Here is a 17,718-nt window from a genome sequence, read left to right as displayed (position 1 = left end):
ACTCCAGCTCAGGACCTCCACATCTGGCTTCTTTACCTGCGAGATTGTCTGAGACCAGTCATCCAGAAAGTTGATTAAACTGTGGGTTTGCACAACCAAATCATTTCTGTCAGAAACAGCCTGAGTGATGCTCATCTGCCTGCTCGTTGTCCTCACCTACAGATCGGGTTCGTAACCAACTTCAGTGTGCACATGCTCACCTTGGATGACCACTGGTACGCTGGAAAAGTGTGCTCTTCACAGAAGAATCCCGGGATTTAACTCTACCAGGCAGATGGCAGACATGGCGACATGTGGGCAAGTGGTTTGTCAACGTTGTGAACAGAGTGCCCCATGGTGGCAGTGGGGTTATGATATGGGCAGGCATAAGCTATGGAATTTGAACAATTTGATGGCAATTTGAATGCACAGAGGTACCGTGACGAGGTCCTGAGGCCCCTTGTCATGCCATTCATCCGTCGCCGTCATCTCATGTTTCAGCATGGTAATGCACGGCCCCATGTCGCAAGGATCTGTACACAATTCCTTGGAAGCTGAAAATGTCCCTGTCCTTCCATGGCATGCATACTCACCAGACATGTCACCTATTGAGTATGTTTGGGATGCTCTGGATTGAGATTTTCAACAGTGTGTTCCAGTTCCCAACAATATCTAACAACTTCTCACAGCCATTGAAGAGGAGTGGGACAACATTTCACAGGCCACAATCAACAGCCTGATCAACTCTATGTGAAGGAGATGCGCAACGCTGGATGAGGAAAATGGTGGTCACACCAGATATTGACTGATTTTCTGATCGACCACGCCTGTACCTTTTTTTCTGTATATGGACATGATTGCAGTATATTGTAGTAATTACTGTAGTGTTTTTGAGGACATTACTGTAGCATTTAGTTACCATAGTGTTTTTGTTTTATTATCTTTGACATAGAAGTGGGGGCTTTTTCCTTAAGGAAACCTACTGGTCAAATACTAAAAGAGCTAATTTTCCATAACCTGTAGGTAGGTAGGTAGGACTGGAGTCTGAATGGATATTTCAGCGCTTCTGCACTTTTCAATAACCTTTATGTAACACAATATAATAGATACAAATAGGGATATGGGGGATGGGAATAGGTGGGGTATGTGCAAATTAAATACTGTCGTATTACTATAGTAAAAAAAGCTGTACTGTTTTTGCGGACACTTTTTTTTACGACAGTGTTTTTTTAAACGGATAATACTGTAGAATTTACAGTTTACAGCAAATTATATAGTAAGTACTACACATGATCGAAGGATACTATAGTGTGTAGTATAGTATTGTCCAGTATACTACAAATTATAAAGTAAGCTCTAAATAAGGGATACTACAGTGTGTAGTATAGTATTCTCCATTATACAACGGGTGGGTTTATCCTGAATGCTGATTGGCATTCCAGCCAGTGTCTATTCCACAAGTTACCACTGGCTAAATCTATGTTAAAAATGCCTATTTACTCTATTCCATTTGACTGTGCAATCCACTATCTCATCAGCCCAACCAGGCAATTTATATAAACGTCCACTATAAAAAGCAACTAGCCATTATCTCACATTTGATTTAGACTACAGCGGAGATTTGCATAAACCGTCCTGTCTGTCTCTCCGACATTTGCAGCATTGTTTCAATATTCAAATTTGATTTCCAGCTGTTGCATAGTAATAAACATGTCGCGAGTCGGGATGAGACAGACAGGCAGGCAGCGTTTCTCAGCCAGTCGAAATCATGAATCAGCTGGCATCATTTTTATGATATATACAAAAAAAGGTTCAACGAAACGAAGTGCAGCTAGTTTGCAGTCTTTCCAGCTTCACTTTGAAGTGATCGTGTTAGCTGTGTTGTTGGCTAGCTCCTCCGAACAAAAGTGTCCTGACGAGAGAGCACATTTACTTATCCAGGCAAAATCGCACCTCATAAGCTCATTGTTATGGATATGTCCAAATAAATGTCCCTAGAAAACTGTTTAAACAAATGGAAATGGGCTACTGCTGTTATTCTGGCTACACTGTTTGACGTGACTGTAAGTTAGCCGTTGTTGGCTAGCAAGCAAGGGATAAGAATGATTCCAGCCAGTATGGCAATGGAACATTTACAACGAACAACTGGGTGGCGTCCATAGATATAGAACAAAAATACTGAACAACTGGGTCGTTCTCTCAGCCAACCCAAACCGATAGAACGAATGACCAGCTGGCTTGGATAGCAACCCTATATTTGTGTCGGGACCATATCCTGTGGAAGGATGAAATAGTATGAATAAATTCATAAAAATAACGTTTTTTAATGAAAACATGTCAATCCTTATTCTTGTTATGTTGGTAACCAGTTGTATAAAAGTGATAATGCCCTCGAAGCCGGTGTTAGGAGGATATAATTATTGGCACTTTGAATTCACAGAGGCAATTTTCTAATAACACACTTGCCGATATATCCTGCAAACACCGGCTTCTCTGCATTATCACCGAGTACTACAAAATTCTAAAGTAAGCACTACATAATCGAGAGATACTACAGTGTGTAGTATAGTACTCTACAGTATACTACAACATGATATAGTAAGCACTACACATGCTCAAGGGATACTACAGTGTTGAGTATAGTATTCTACAGTATACTACAAGATTCTATAGTAAGCACTACATGATCGAGGGATAGTAGTATGTAGTATAGTACTCTACAGTATACTACAAAAGTATTTAGTAAGAACTACACAGTTGAGGGGGATACTACAGTGTGTTGTGTAGTATACTATTCTACAGTAAACTACACAATTCTATAGTAAGCACTACCTGATTGAGGGATACTACAGTGTGTAGTATAGTATTCAACAGTACACTACAAAATTCTATAGTAAATACTAAACATGCTCAAGGGACACTACAGTGTGGAGTATAGTATTCTACAGTATACGACAAGATTCTATAGTAAGCACTACACGATTGATGGCCACTACAGTGTGTAGAATAGTATTCTACAGTATACTACACAATTATATAGTAAATACTACACATGATCAAGGGATACTGCAGTGTGGAGTATAGTATTATACAGTACACTACAGTTTGCTACAGTTTTCTACATAATTCTATAATGACATCATGGCACAACGCTTCTCCCTTATTTGACCTAGATAGTTTGTATGTATGTACTGATATGTAGGCTACGTGTACCATTTTTAAATTGATGTAGTTTTGATCTTTGGCTGTTCTTGTCTATTAATGTTCTTTTTTATGTCATGTTTCATGTGGACCCCAGGAAGAGTAGCTGCTGCTTTTGCAACAGCTAATGGGCATCCTAATAAAATACCAAATATAGTAAGTACTCTAATATTCTATAGAAAGCTGTTGTATTTTCTTCATGTGGGAAGCAAAAATGGTCCCTGGTTAAACATAGTGCTCTACGTAGGGAACAAGGTGTCATTTGGCATGTACATATACAGTGGTTCTTCCTTTAAAATTGTGTTGTACTGCAGCACACCTTGCAGGCTGCCGCAGAATTCTTTGGCACGTTATTTAAGTGTCAGCCATTGTTGCCATTAATGCTAGTTAGTGCTAGTTTGACCACCATAGGGCATCTTTGAGAAGCATTTGACTGTTTTTAATATTGGCTGTACTAGAGATTTTTAAACTTTTTTGTAAGAACATAGAATATGGGATTGATTTTAAGACATGTAGCTTAATTAATTAGATTCATATTATGGTGTTTCTATTCCGTTAGGAAAAAATGGCGCTGTACAACGTGACCGGTCGGGAGTAGGCTACTAAGGGATTGCGTGAAGAGCTAATATCCTAACATCCAATCCTAGCATTTCCACACCCTAATTGTAGGCTAACCAATACCCAAATAGAGATTCACTGAAAATAAAAATCTCATTGATTTATCAGGACCCATGCTTATCTCAGAGCAGGTCAAAATGGTGCTGAAATAGCTGACCACAAGCGGGTAGGCTTGTCACGTGTGCTCCCTCTCCAACCTCTAGGTCACCAGGCTGCTTGTTATGGCTCAAACCTGTCACCATCTTTACACGCACCTGCGTGTCGTCAGACTCACCTCTGGACTCCATCACTTCCCTGATTACCTTCCCTATATATGTCACTCCCTTTGGTTCCTTCCCCAGGCATCATTGTTTCTGTTTCTTGTCTGTGTGCTGTTAGTGTTTCTTGTTTTGTACTCACTCCCTGAACTTGCTTCCCGACTCTCAGCGCACATCATTACAAGGCTATTGCTTCAAATCCTATTATAACAATTGGATGACTTTGGGTGTCCCAGTAAGCAAACATTTTTTGCCTTCATTAGACTACATTATTCCAATATTACTATCATTCGGTGATGTTTATTCCCATAGTAATTTGTTATGGATACATCCAGATGCAGTTAGAAAACAATGCATTTGGTGGACTCGGTAAGAGTCTATTGTCCTGCTGATAGCCCATCGAGGTTGGATAGGATGATAGAATGATAGAATTGTTCAACAAGCGTTTTGTACTCATGAATTCATATTTCATATTTCATGAATTAACAAGTCCATATAATTCACCCTGTTACTGTCATGTCCTGACCTTAGTTCCTTTTTTATGTCTCTATTTTAACGAATCATCCAGCGATCATACACTGTTTACCAGGGGACAGGGCTACCGACGTTAAGGCTAATCTGAAGATGGTGCTGGCTAAAGCTAAAACTGGTGAGTGTAGAGAGTATAGAGATATTGTTATCCACGTCGGCACCAACAATGTTAGGATGAAACAGTCAGAGATCACCAGGCGCCACATAGCTTCAGGGTGTAAATCAACTAGAAAGATGTGTCGGCATCGAGTAATTGTCTCTGGCCCCCTCCCAGTTAGGGGGAGTGATGAGCTCTACAGCAAAGTCTCACAACTCAATCGCTGGTTGAAAACTGTTTTCTGCCCCTCCCAAAAGATAGAATTTGAAGATAATTGGCCCTCTTTCTGGGACTCACCCACAAACAGGACCAAGCCTGACCTGCTGAGGAGTGACGGACTCCATCTTAGCTGGAGGGGTGCTCTCATCTTATCTACCAACATAGACAGGGCTCTAACTCCTCTAGCTCCACAATGAAATAGGGTACAGGCCAGGCAGCAGGCTGTTAGCCAGCCAGCCTGCCAGCATAGTGGGGTCTGCCACTAGCACAGTCAGTGTAGTCAGCTCAGCGTTCCCCATTGAGACTGTCTGTACCTCGATCTAGGTTGGGCAAAACTAAACATGGCGGTGTTCGCCTTAGCAATCTCACTAGGATAAAGACCTCCTCCATTCCTGTCATTTTTGAAAGAGATCCTGATACCTCACATCTCAAAATAGGGCTACTTAATGTTAGATCCCTTACTTCAAAGGCAATTATAGTCAATGAACTAATCACTGATCACAATCTTGATGTGATTGGCCTGACTGAAACATGGCTCAAGCCTGATGAATTTACTGTGTTAAATGAGGCCTCACCTCCTGGCTACACTAGTGACCATATCCCCCGTGCATCCCGCAAAGGTGGAGGTGTTGCTAACATTTACGATGGCAAATTTCAATTTACAAAAAAAAATAAATGGCGTTTTCGTCTTTTGAGCTTCTAGTTATGAAATCTATGCAGCCTACTCAATCACTTTTTATAGCTACTGTTTACAGGCCTCCTGGGCCATATACAGCGTTCCTCATTGAGTTCCCTGAATTCCTATCGGACCTTGTAGTCATAGCAGATAATATTCTGCTGATCTTTGGCGACTTTAATGTTCACATGGAGAAGTTGTCCTCTGACAAATCAACTGTAAATTTTGGTGTTTCTCAAGGTTCTGTTTTAGGACCACTATTGTTTTCACTATATATTTTACCTCTTGGGGATGTCATTCGAAAACATAATGTTAACTTTCACTACTATGCGGATGACACACAGCTGTACATTTCAATGAAACATGGTGAAGCCCCAAAATTGCCCTAGCTAGAAGCATGTGTTTCAGACATAAGGAAGTGGATGGCTGCAAACTTTCTACTTTTAAACTCGGACAAAACAGAGATGCTTGTTCTAGGTCCCAAGAAACAAAGAGATCTTCTGTTAAATCTGACAATTAATCTTAATGGTTGTACAGTCGTCTCAAATAAAACTGTGAAGGACCTCGGCGTTACTCTGGACCCCAATCTCTCTTTTGAAGAACATATCAAGACCATTTCAAGGACAGCTTTTTCCCATCTACGTAACATTGCAAAAATCAGAAACTTTCTGTCCAAAAATGATGCAGAAAAATTAATCCATGCTTTTGTCACATCTAGGTTAGACTACTGCAATGCTCTACTTTCCGGCTACCCGGATAAAGCACTAAATAAACTTCAGTTAGTGCTAAATACAGCTGCTAGAATCCTGACTAGAACCAAAATATTTACTACACTGGCTTCCTGTCAAAGCAAGGGCTGATTTCAAGGTTTTACTGCTAACCTACAAAGCATTACATGGGCTTGCTCCTACCTATCTCTTTGATTTGGTCCTGCCGTACATACCTACACGTACGCTATGGTCCCAAGACGCAGGCCTTCTAATTGTCCCTAGAATTTCTAAGCAAACAGCTGGAGGCAGGGCTTTCTCCTATAGAGCTCCATTTTTATGGAATGGTCTGCCTACCCATGTAAGAGACGTAAACTCGGTCTCAACCTTTAAGTCTTTACTGAAGACTCATCTCTTCAGTGGGTCATATGATTGAGTGTTGTCTGGCCCAGGAGTGGGAAGGTGAACGGAAAGGCTCTGGAGCAACGAACCGCCCTTGCTGTCTCTGCCTGGCCGGTTCCCCTCTTTCCACTGGGATTCTCTGCCTCTCACCCTATTACAGGGGCTGAGTCACTGGCTTACTGGGGCTCTTTGATACCGTCCCTAGGAGGGGTGCGTCACATGAGTGGGTTGAGTCACTGATGTGATCTTCCTGTCTGGGTTGGCGCCCCCCCCCCTTGGGTTGTGCCGTGGCGGAGATCTTTGTGGGCTATACTCGGCCTTGTCTCAGGATGGTAAGTTGGTGTTTGAAGATATCCCTCTAGTGGTGTGGGGGCTGTGCTTTGGCAAAATGGGTGGGGTTATATCCTTCCTGTTTGGCCCTGTCCGGGGGTGTCCTCGGATGGGGCCACAGTGTCTCCTGACCCCTCCTGTTTCAGCCTCCAGTATTTATGCTGCAGTAGTTTATGTGTCGGGGGGCTAGGGTCAGTTTGTTATATCTGGAGTACTTCTCCTGTCCTATTCGGTGTCCTGTGTGAATTTAAGTGTGCTCTCTCTAATTCTCTCTTTCTCTCTTTCTTTCTCTCTCTCTCTTGGAGGACCTGAGCCCTAGGACCATGCCTCAGGACTACCTGACATGATGACTCCTTGCTGTCCCCAGTTCACCTGGCCGTGCTGCTGCTCCAGTTTCAACTGTTCTGCCTTATTATTATTTGACCATGCTGGTCATTTATGAACATTTGAACATCTTGGCCATGTTCTGTTATAATATCCACCCGGCACAGCCAGAAGAGGACTGGCCAACCCACATAGCCTTGTTCCTCTCTAGGTTTCTTCCTAGGTTTTGGCCTTTCTAGGGACTTTTTCCTAGCCACCGTGCTTCTACACCTGCATTGCTTGCTGTTTGGGGTTTTGGGCTGGGTTTCTGTACAGCACTTTGAGATATCAGCTGATGTACGAAGGGCTATATAAATAAATTTGATTTGATTTTTAGTTTGTTCAGGGTGTGAGTTGGGGTGGGCATTCTATGTTTTGTGTTCTATGTTTTCTATATCTATGTGTTTGGCCTGGTATGGTTCCCAATCAGAGGCAGCTGGCAATCGTTGTCTCTGATTGAGAACCATACTTAGGCAGCATGTTTTCCCACTATGGGTGTGGTTAGTTATTTTCTGTTTAGTGTTTTTGTTGCACCTTGCAAAACTGTTTGTTGTCTTGTTCAGTATTCATTCTTTATTAAATTATTATGAATACGTACCACGCTGCACTTTGGTCCTCTTCTCCCGACGATAATTGTTACAGTTACAATACATTCACTCCATTAAAATAAGCTGCCATGTTTTTAACATGAAACAATAACGCATTACACCATCATTTGTTTATTTCCTCATCATTCAGTTGAGGTATTAATCTTTAATTGATGTCGGAGATGCATGGTGCCAAACGCTGCATAAATGTTTTACATCTGACTATGACTATCAACGTGTAACTGTTTTAATCATTGCGGACTGTCGCCGACATTTGGCATAGCAAAGATTGTTCAGAAGTCAGTGATGTAGGAAACTGTTTGACAATTACATTGGTAGATGTTTTTATGATTTATTTTATGCTTTTCACAGATGGATTCAAGGACCCAGATAGTGAACGCACAGGAGCGGGTGTTTACAATTCTGAATTTGGTGTACAAATATGTAGAAGACTAACAGATGAACTGTCAGCACACTCAGTTGAACTGTTGGCGATAGTAGTTGCCCTCCAGTGGGTGGAGGATGTACAACCTATTAGAATTATAGTGTGCTCAGATTCTCTGTCTGTATTGAAAAGTTTATCATCAGGTAAATCTAATAGGAATTATCTACTATTGGAGGTATTAATGTTATTATGGAGAATTGAGACGGAGAAGTAGTGAGATTCTGCTGGGTCCCAGCACATTTGGGTGTTGAAGGGAATGAAATTGTAGACCAGTTAGCCAAAAGAGCTTTGAAACGAGATATAATTGATATTAATGTTCCACTGGTTAAAGGTGAGGCCAAAAGTTAGAGCCATTTTGATATGTGCAACCAGAGGAAAAGAAACTGTGCAACTGAAAAAACCCTCTACACCTCCTTTACGCCACACACAGACACTCTACCCCACCCTCCATTTGGTAAATCTGACCATAATTATATATAGTCCTGATTCCTTCTAACAAGCAAACACTAAAGCAGGAAGTACCAGTGACTTGCTCAATACGGAAGTGGTCAGATGACACAGATGCTATGCTACAGGACTGTTTTGCTAGCACAGACTGTAATATGTTCCGGGATTCATCCAATGGTATTGTGGAGTATACCACCTCAGTCACCGGCTTCATCATCAAATGTCGTCCCCACAGTGACCATACGTACATATTCCAAACAGAAGCCATGGATTAAGTCAACATCTGCAACGAGCTAAAAGCTGCTGCTTTCAATGAGCGGGACACTAATCCGGACAATTATAAGAAATCCCGCTATGCCCTCAAATGAACCATCAAACAGGCAAAGCGTCAATATAGGACTAAGATTGAATCCTACTACACCGGCTCTGACGCTTGTCAGATGTGGCAGGGCTTGCAAACTTTTATGGACTACAAAAGGAAACCCAGCCACGAGCTGCCCAGTGATGTGAGCCTACCAGATGAGCTAAATGCCTTATATGCTCATGTCGAGGCAAGCAACACTGAAGCATGCATGAGAGCACCAGCTGTTCCGGACAACTGTGTGGTCACACTCTCTGAAGCGATGTGAGCAAGACCTTTAAACAAGTCAACATTCACAAAGCTGCGGGGCCAGACGGATTACCAGGACGTGTACTCAAATCATGCACGGACCAACTGGCAAGTGTCTTAACTGACATTTTCAACCTCTCCCTGACTGAGTCAGTAATATCTACAGATTTCAAACAGACCACAGTCCCTGGCCCCAAAAAGTGAAGGTAACCTGCTTAAATGATTATCCCTGAAGTGCTTTGAAAGGCTGGTCATGGCTCACATCAACACCATCATGCCGGAAACTCTAGAACCACTCCAATTTGCATACCGCCCCAACAGATCCACAGATGACACAATATTAACCGCACTCCACACTGCCCTTTTCCCAACTGGACAAAAGGAATACCTATGTGAGAAAACTGTTCATTGACTACAGCTCAGCGTTCAACACCATATTGCCCACAAAACAAAACTCATCACTAAGCTAAGGACCCTGGGACTAAACACCTCCCTCTGCAACTGGACCCTAGACTTCCTGACGGGCGGCCCCCAGGTGGTAAGGGTATTCAACAACACATCCGCCAAGCTGATCCTCAACACTGGGGTCCCTCAGGGGTGTGTGCTTTGTCCCATCCTGTACTCCCTGTTCACCCACGACTAAGTGGCCAAGCATGACTGATCACCGACAACGATGAGACAGACTGTGGGGAGGAGGTCAGAGACCTGGCAGTGTGGTTCCAGGACAACAACCTCTCCAATGTGAGCAAGAGAAAAGGGCTAATCGTGGACAATAGGAAAAGGAGGGATGTCCTTGTCCCATCACACTCTAGCGACTCCTGTGGCGGGCTGGGCGCATTCACAGTGACTTTGGTCGCCAGTTGTACGGTGTTTCCTCTGACACATTGGTGCGTCTGGCTTCCGGGTTAAGGGAGCAGTGTGTAAAGAAGCAGTGCGGCTTGGCAAGGCCGTGTTTCGACCTTTGTCTCTCCAGAGTCCATACGGGAGTTGCAGCGATGAGACAAGACTGTAACAATCAATTGGATATCACGAAATTGGGAAGAAACAGGGGTAAAAAGTACAACAACAACAACAAAAATTCTACAGCTGCACCACCGAGAGCATCTTGACCAGTTGCATTACTGCCTGGTATGGCAACTGCTCGGCATCTGATCATAAGGCACTACAGAGGTGCAAGCAAGGGTAGTGCGTACGGCCCAGTACATCATTGCGGCCAAGCTTCCTGCCATCCAGGACCTACAGTTGAAGTCAGAGGTTTACATACACCTTAGCCAACTACATTTAAACTCAGTGTTCACAATTCCTGACATTTAAACCTAGCAAAAATGCGCTGTCTTAGGTCAGTTACCACTGTATTTTAGGAATGTAAAATGTCAGAATAATAGTAGAGAGAATGATTTATTTCAGCTTTTATTTCTTTCATCACATTTACAGTGGGTCAGAAGTTTACATACACTCAATTAGTATTTGGTAGCATTGCCCATAAATTGTTTAACTTGGGTCAAATGTTTCAGGTAGCCTTCCACAAGTTTCCCACAATAAATTGGGTGAATTTTGGCCTGTTCCTCCTGACAGAGCTGGTGTAACTGAATCAGGTTGATAGGCCTCCTTGCTTGCACACGCTTTTTCAGTTCTGCCCACAAATGTTCTATAGGATTGAGGTCAGGGCTTTGTGATGGTCACTCCAATACCTTGACTTTGTTGTCCTTAAACCATTTTGCCACAACTTTGTAAGTACGTTTGGGGTCATTGTCCATTTGGAAGACCCATTTGCGACCAAGCTTGAACTTCCTGACTGATGTCTTGAGATGTTGCTTCAATATATCCACATCATTTTACTGCCTCATGATGCCATCTATTTCGTGAAGTACACCAGCCCCTCCTGCAGAAAAGTTAAACTGTGATTTACCACACACTCCAGCACAGTTGGTGACGATATGCACCTTTAACTTTTGTTTGCGGACCACCATTATATCATAGAAGAAGAACAAGAAGAGGAAGCTAGCTAGGGATTATTGTTGACATTCTGTCGTACTTTCATGTCTAACTAACGGAATTAAATTATTGGAAATTATTGCGATTCTATTGATAGATAGTAAATAATTGTAATATCCATCCATATTAGTAGCATCTTTTTTTTTTAAACAGATGAAACTTCGGTCTGATTTAAAGGTAAGGATCCACGATCTAGCTAACTGTTATAGCATTTGTAGCTCGCGTTGATTGCTAGCTAACGTTAGCAACGCAAACTATGCTTGTGGCTTGACTCGAGGCATGTCATAATGTAACGTCAGCCAGTAAAGATTCCGACCCGTAACGCTTGTTTATAGCTGCATTGGTGTCGGGTAGATTTCCTGTTTAGATTAAGACACCACGGAGTCGGCGCGAGATATGATTCGGAAAACGTAATTTGAGAAATAGCCTTCTCATCCCTGGATTACACTTTGCAATTGGGATAGTGGGACAATTCTGTGTACAACGCGATTTCTCATCCCTGGATTGAGGTACGTTTTGTGAGCCACATCTCACGCCATCTCTGCAGTGTTTTAAACTAAGGAATTATGTCCCAGTGCAATTTTAAGCAAGTGTAGGGTCAGAATATATTCTGGCTTCAAATGTAACAGTTGCCTAATTGTATTTTAGCGTGCTAATAATTGCAGTTTGCTTCATTGGGTATGTTTAGAAGGCTTGCAATAGTTTGCGAAACAGGGTTGGACCAGATTTTCCTCTTTGCCACTGTGTTTATGTTAGCAAGATAGAGGATTTGTGACTAGCATAACATGAGCTCGTAAATTTTCACTTGCCAAATGAAGATCACCAAAGGCAAATTATAGTTTGGCTAACTAAATAGGTTGTCATCCAAGAAGGCCATGTGCAGTGTTGGGGTAATAACACCTATTACAGTTATTGTGATATTTGTGATTAATATTCCCTCTCTGTTGGAGTAATATTTAAAAATCCCCTTGCCCCAGATTCTAATTGTTTTCGTCCTCACCAAGTTCCTGATTACGCAGGCACGCACTACTAGTGAGGGAGATGAAAAATGGCAGAAGCATCGAAAACATTGACTTTATCAGCATGGAAGTACTCCCATTACTTCGATTTGGTAGGACAAAGTGACAAGAATATTACTGTAAACTGTGCCCAGGTGAGAAACTACTTGAAACACAATTTCCAATCTCTTGAAGCACCTGTAAAGGCAACACGCCAACACATAATTTATAGCGAAAGACCCCTGAGACCTGACCACTGTTGCTGAAGATGATTGTAGACCTACCTCACCCAAACAGTTAAGGCTTGATTTTAATCTTTCAGTAGGACAGGCTTTAACCCTTGGAGAGCTGAACAAGCTTGTAACTGGGTATGTAGTAGAGGAAATGCTGCCCTTATCCATGTTAATTTAAGCTACTTGTGCTGGTGTATAGGCCTACATAATTTTGACATTGTTTTACTCCCAGGGAGTAATATGTAAAGGTGTTATAAACTGGGTGGTTCGAGGACAGAATGCTGATTGGCTGACAGCTGTGGTATATCAGACCGTAGTCAATCACCACCTTCCGGAGACACCTGAAACCCCACCTCTTCAAGGAATACCTAGGATAGGATAAGTAATCCTTCTCACCATCCCCCCCCCCCCCTTAATGATTTAGATGCACTATTGTAAAGTGGCTGTTCCACTGGATGTCAGAAGGTGAATTCACCAATTTGTAAGTCGCTCTGGATAAGAGCGTCTGCTAAATGACTTAAATGTAAATGTAAATGTATACCACAGGTATGACAAAACATTTATTTTTACTGTTCTGTTTACATTGGTAACCAGATGATAATAGCAATAAGGCACCTCGGGGGTTTTGTGATATATTGCCAATATACCACAGCTCATGGCTGTGTCCAGGCACTCCTCGTTGCATCGTTCATAAGAACAGCCCTTAGCCGTGGTAAATTGGCCCTCCCTCGGGCCTTATTGCTTAAATATATAGCACTTTTTGAGTGCATGTGATAGCATATTTCATGGGCATTAATTACTATTTATTGCACGACTGCTATTTTCATGCTAGCAGTCGTGCATGTCACAGTCACACAGTACAGTAGCAACATAATTTGATAAACTACAACAAGACAATAGATTTCAGGCATTCAGAGCGTACATTTTCTTCTGCATTTTGCCTTATTTTACTGTTAAAGTATCCTGTCATTGTTATACATAGATGCCAGTTTTGTAAATGTGACATTTATCTCAGGTGGGCTTAAAGGGTACAGTAGCACCAAAAACACTACCTCTATACAGAATGTAAATGTCAATAGAAGCATTGTTCAATAGGATCAATACTAACTTTGCATTATATTTTAGTCTATAGTGTGTATTTAAACCTCAAACCATTGGTTTCCAAATATGGTATGAGTAGACTTTGATATTCTGACTTTTTTCCACCATAAATCACTGTTGTTCTAATTAAGCCCAGTATGCGCCTATTAAGCCTGGTTTGCATTGAAACACATGGGGATAGTGTGTTGATATCTCTAATATTCAATGAACCTGAGCGTAAATATGTTTGTTTTTTTGTTCAGATTTAAGTTGATTAAAACACAAGAACTACAGTTATATTATGCGTCTAGCCAAAAAAATAAACCTGATGAATAGCAATGATCAGTTTTTTAAAATAACTTTAGGGGAGATTAATATAAATCTAATTTTACATAAGAAATTACAGTTTATACATTTTAACATTTTGGAAATTAATTGAAATAGATTATTTAAGAGGTTGGCTTATTTGTAACACCCATGGGATAAAAGGAAAGAGAAAGTACGAAAGGCAGGGCCTGAAGTTATTTATAAGACTTCATACTAAGTCTTTTCTCAATACTCTTTTGATGAAGATTTTAAACATGTATCTTGGTCTGACGTGTATAAGGAGCAGAATCCAGATGCATGGAGTATTTGTAAAATTATTATTGCCAATTGTTGACAAACAGTCTCTTAACAGGTGCATAACTGTGAGAACTGTTAGAGAGCCCCCTGGATCGATGATTAATTGAAAAATTGTATGGTTCAAAGAAATTATGCTAAAAAATGTGGCAAACAAGTCAGGCTGCTCAGCTGATTGGTTGAAATACTGTCAATTGAGAAATGTTGTGAAAAGTCTTTGGAGCATCTTAAATGATATTATGGGCAGAAAACCCAATTAATCTCCATCGTTCATTAAAGTTAATGGGTCATTTATAACAAAACCTTTTGATATAGCTAAAATCTCAATGATTATTTCACAGGTAAAGTAGACAAACTGAGAAGTGAAATGACATTGAACTGTAAACCATCATATTTGCGTATTGAAGATCTAATAATGAAAGAGAGGGATCGTGTTGAATTTGTCCAAGTTTGTATGGAACAGGTGGAAAAACTGTTATCCATCAGTAATATACAGTAAGCTACCAGGTATAGACAACCTAGATGGGAAACTATTGAGAATGGTAGCAGGCTATTGCCACCCCTATTTTCCATGCATTTAACTAACATCTAAAGGAGTATGGGTGTTCACAGGCGTGGAAGGAAGCTGAAATAATTTCACAATCTAAAAATAGTAAAGCATCCTTTTCTGTCTCTAACAGCCAACCAACCAGTTTTCTGCCTGTTCTTAGTAAATTGATGGAGAAAGTTGAAATGCAGTGCTATTTTTCAAAGAAGTTAACTGCTGACTTTCATCATGCATATAGGGAAGGGCTCTCAACTTGTATTTCACTGACTCAGATGACTGATGATTGGCTAAATAAATGGTTAATAAGATGATACCAGTTACTCAGGAGGGAAAGGGGAAGTCAGATGTGTGGAAGACATTTGATGTTGTTATGGAAACTACTGGGGATCAAGAAAAAGGAGGGTATAGGAGCAAGTGCTGCATGATTATTGTGCCGAACAAAAAAAAATATTTTGGGGGGACCATTTGGAACAGTGCAAATGACACTACATAAATTATAAGTGTACCAGAGAGTGTGTTCTATTGAAAATAAAATAAAAACATATATAAATCCATTACAGCAAAGACTTTAAAAAAAGTTCCATGCCGTTTTATTTATTGTTTAGGCTAAAAAGCTCCCTTTGTTATTTCATTTTAAAACTAAAATGCTGGATTGCATTTCAAAGCATGAATGACTTGTATGCTGTGTGATGACATGAACGAATGATTGACTGATTGATTGATACAGTATTCTATATATTGAAATCTAGACCTAAGTAAGTTACGGTATTAAGACTAAACAAGAGGCCTACAGCTCGATGATGGTTATACAAGGCTACGACTATAATAGTTATATAGTTGCCATGGCGCCCTAGTTGCAGCCTAAGCACAGACATCCTGTAAATGTGTAGATAGTGTTTTTAATAGTTTTTTAATCAGCTATTTTGTTTTTGATAACATTGAGGTTTTATTGCATTTAGCTGGCGTTTTTGAGCCATGTATTTTAACTGACAGGTTAACACTTAGGCTTGGCTAGCTAGCTTTTGTTTAAAAAATGCATCTGGACAGTACAATCTTTTTTGTTTCACTTGGCTGCCATTTCCTGATCCTTTGAGAACATAATTTTAGGAGTCACTCATGCTGCCAAACATGCCCACGTAAAACTGACTATCCTACTGATCCTTGACTTCGGCGATGTCATTTACAAAATTGCCTCCAACACTCTACTCAGCAAATTGGATGTAGTCTATCAGAGTGCCATCTGTTTTGGAACCAAAGCCCCATATACTACCCACCACGGCGACCTGTATGCTCTCGTTGGCTGGCCCTCGCTTCATATTCATCGCCAAACCCACTGGCTCCTGGTCATCTATAAATCTTTGCTTGGTAAAGCCCCGCCTTATCTCAGCTCACTGGTCACCATAGCAGCACCCACCCGTTGCACGCGCTCCAGCAGGTATGTCTCACTAGTCACCCCCAAAGCCAATTCCTCTTTTGGCTAGCTTTCCTTCCAGTTCTCTGCTGCCAATGACTGGAACGAACTGCAAAAATCACTGAAGCTGGAGACTCATATCTCCCTCACTAAATTTAAGCACCAGCTGCCAGAGCAGCTCACAGATTACTGCACCTGTACATAGCCCATCTGTAAATAGCTGATCCAACTACCTCATTCCCCATACTATTATTTATTTGATTTATTTTCCTTTGTACCCCAGTATCTCTACTTGCACACTCATCTTCTACACATCTATCACTCCAGTGTTTAATTGCTATATTGTAATTATTTCGCCACTATGGCCTATTTATTTTACATTCGGTACCCATTAAATCCAATCCAGACTTTTCAAATATTTTATAATAAAAAGTGTAGCTCCCTTCAGTAACCACAAGCACAACTGTTCCATGATTTTAACTGGCAGTTTTATTCTGTAGTTTTAGTCAAAAATGTCACCTTCCGTGAGAACTATAAAGTAAATGACAATACAGTTAAGCACACTCTTACAACTTTCTTGTCTTATGAGTAACTTATTAGCTTGATGTAACACTGAAGTGCTTACATACATAAAAACAGTTTAGCCAGAGGTATAACAGTATCAGATTAAACACATGAATAAAGAAAATACCTCATTGGCTGCTTATTACAGAAGGGAGGAAATCAAAAACAACACACTTCTTATTCCTGGCATGAATTCACGCTTCATCCTTAATTATTATAATGTTACCATCCTAACATACAAGCTTCAACCTTTACGAACTACACTCGAAGACACAAAAAACCTAGCTGTGTGGGATTGCCGTCATTCCAAAAGTGTGTTGCTACGATAATAATCCCCGTTACAACAGTTCTTAGCCACGTAGTTCCGCTTGTCTTACCATTCCCCCCGCATAGTGAACACGTAAACAATTCAAACAAAAAACAACAACATAGACTGACAGGCTAATTGTCAGTTACAAAAAGTAAAGTCGTACAACTTCACGAGAGATACATTTTCCATTTTAGCTTCACTTTTCCTATAAAAATAGGGCAGTATATGTTAGAAATGTCTAATCCTTCCAATTGTTACATGACTGTTCAGAATCTGCAGAATATAACGATCCAATAGGCTGAATTAAGAAAGATGTCGTTAAATGATTTGCTCCATCACACAAACGCATTAAAGTACACACACCAACAAAATAAAGAATGTTTATTCAAATAGTCATTAATTGATAGAAAAGCTAGAAACCAACTACATTAATCTGAGACATACTCTGGCAGTGTGCAGTATTAATGACCAGTAAACTCAGACAATATCC

General features: G+C 40.8%; 1 protein-coding gene and 1 non-coding gene across 2 annotated transcripts in view; one reads left to right on the top strand and one right to left on the bottom strand.

Moving 5' to 3' along the window:
- Nucleotides 1–935: 935 nt before the first annotated feature.
- On the bottom strand, nucleotides 936–990 carry LOC135513407 (U7 small nuclear RNA). Its single transcript, XR_010451528.1, has one exon. It is a non-coding gene; the product is annotated as a U7 small nuclear RNA (small nuclear RNA).
- A 10,301-nt stretch (nucleotides 991–11,291) lies between these two features.
- LOC135512530 (E3 ubiquitin-protein ligase RNF13-like) overlaps nucleotides 11,292–17,718 on the top strand; it is a 100,493-nt gene continuing 94,066 nt past the window's right edge. The window contains exon 1 of the mRNA XM_064934649.1: nucleotides 11,292–11,641. The gene's annotated coding sequence lies outside the window, so the exon portion shown is untranslated. The remainder of the gene's footprint in view (nucleotides 11,642–17,718) is intronic.

Source organism: Oncorhynchus masou, chromosome 24 (genome assembly GCF_036934945.1).
Source record: "Oncorhynchus masou masou isolate Uvic2021 chromosome 24, UVic_Omas_1.1, whole genome shotgun sequence".
Classification (NCBI taxonomy): domain Eukaryota; kingdom Metazoa; phylum Chordata; class Actinopteri; order Salmoniformes; family Salmonidae; genus Oncorhynchus; species Oncorhynchus masou.
This window is presented reverse-complemented; position numbering and strand designations above follow the sequence as displayed.